This window comes from Gavialis gangeticus, unplaced genomic scaffold (assembly GCF_001723915.1).
Source record: "Gavialis gangeticus isolate Ggan-Ray unplaced genomic scaffold, GavGan_comp1, whole genome shotgun sequence".
In the NCBI taxonomy this organism is placed as follows: Eukaryota; Metazoa; Chordata; order Crocodylia; family Gavialidae; genus Gavialis; species Gavialis gangeticus.
Genome location: NW_017728992.1, coordinates 21088068 through 21090434, shown reverse-complemented (window position 1 = coordinate 21090434; position 2367 = coordinate 21088068).

Sequence of the window (2367 nt, the reverse complement as noted above, 5' to 3'; positions counted from 1 at the left end):
AGTTGACTGAGAGTAGATTCAGGCTAGATATCAGGATGCACTGCTTCACTGTCAGGGTGGCTAGGAGCTGGAACTGACTTCCAAGGGAAGTGGTGCTCACCCCTACCCTGGCGGTCTTCAGAAGGAGGCTAGACAGCCACCTGGTTGGGGTCATTTGACCCCAGCATCCTTTCCTGCCCATGGCAGGGGGGCGGACTAGATGATCTGCTTATGTTCCTTCTGACCCTTCCAACTATGAATCTATGAAACTAAGTGGCCCATGTTAAAACAGATTTTGTCACCCAGCAAGCCAGTTTCTACCTGGCAGGGTGTTCAAATCATGCAGACAATCATGCATAAGGGCAGCAGGCACTGAATCTTGATATTTTAGCTAGTATAGGACTTCAGTGTCCTTTTGGCACAAAATCAGCATGTTTGCCATATTGTACTGTTTTATAGGTCAACTCTGCGTACAAGTCTACCACAAGTTTTCAGGTTCAATGTTCAGACAAAAACTTTTTTCCTCTGAATTAGGTCTGACTAGAGATCAAATCCTTGAATTGTTGTTTCATGTAATAAATCTCACAGGAAAATCAAATAACTGAAGAGGAGACCCAGAGGTTTAAATGCACTAATTATAATAATAAAAGAAAAAAGAAATGGTGATGTAATATCTGATTTGGTATCCTTTACATGTAAAAAAAAAAAAAAAAAAAAAAAAATGTGAATATAAACCTCTTTCCTAGGTTTGATTGTGACTTTGTCTCTCTTGCTTCTACTTTATCTGCATCTTGAGAATTCAAAGATAAATAAAAGGATAACATTAACATAAAAGGGTGGCTTATTTTACTACATGGAAGACAATGCACTCTGATGCATAACACGTTCCTCCAGTCATTGGCTGTGCTGTTCTTTTCTGATCAGACTTTTTGTTTAGAGAAGTAGAAGAGAAGCATATTATTCTCCATGAGAATAACTGGGTAGAATGCATATAATTTGAACCAGCTAATAGTACTGAAGTTTCATTCATGAGTGCAAGCAATATACCACAGTTAACTTCCTTCATCAAATCAGAATCATATACTCATGTGTAAAAGTTTTTCAGTATGACTAGATTCTACACCAAGGTTAAACAAGGATTGGTTATTATAGTGCAATTATAATGGATTGTTGCGAGTCCAAATATAGCTTGATCTGACACATGTAAACAAAGTGCAATTTTTTTTGCCCCCTCATCCCCTCCCACCTCCATATCCCCGGTTCTTCTGAAGAAAGAAAGGCTAACATTATTAGAACAATATGGTATCTAGGAATTCTCTTTAGTATAGAAGCCTTAATATCTCCTCTGCCACATGTATTTCACAAGGGCTTAAAAGGAAATGTTATGCAGGTTAACACTATAAGGGCCTCCAATAGTTTTGCTTACCATTTGCTAAGTTTTCACCTGGATTCATCATCCATGTTTGTCTTTCTCTCTTCAGCCAAAGCACCATGGTCTTTTCTTTTTAACCTTTAATCTGCTTTAGAAACTATTCACATTGAGAGGTGGCTGCACAAAGAAATATGGACTATGCCATTCAGTTGTACTTTGCTGATTTCATGTGTTGAACACTTCTTCTGTTTATTAACAAAGAATTCCTAGACCTTTGCTTCTGAAGCGGGTAGGTTGTGTCAGGGAACTTGCCAATAGTTCAAGATTGCAGGTGGCAGACTGATGCTACAGAAGTGTACCTTAGGCTCTTAGAATATCAGGAGATCAATACAGCATGGTAGAGCTGCTGCATGTGTTGCCCTGAGGGGTCAGGCCAATGCTCAGGATCTCAATATTGCACTGTTAGACAGAAGGGCGTAGTGTACAACTGCACATGCATGCATAAAAATAAATTAAACACACACTCACTAGGAGCATACACCCCTATTAGGCATACACACTTGCACTACCAACTCAGGCACATACATTATACACCCCAAAAGTTAGACACAGATCACTAATTTGTATATCATGCACACAATGCCACACACACACACTAGCAAGTCAGATACATGCGCGTTCAAAATAATTAGTCTGGGTTCACACGCACCAAATTTAGACAGAATCAGTTACCAGTTACCAACACCTGCACATTCAATACACATATGTGGATTACTAATTCATATACCCCCTCCACACACACAAAATCTATATCTATATCTATATCTATATATATATATATATATATGTGTGTGTGTGTATTCACTAATTTACACACATACCACCCACCTACACACACACACAGGTGAGTTCTTAAGTTGGGTATTCTGATATGTATATATATGTATGTGCTTGGTGTACTTGGGATACCTGGGGAAAGGTTAAGGTAAGAAGGTAATAGTGTAGGGAGTGAAAGT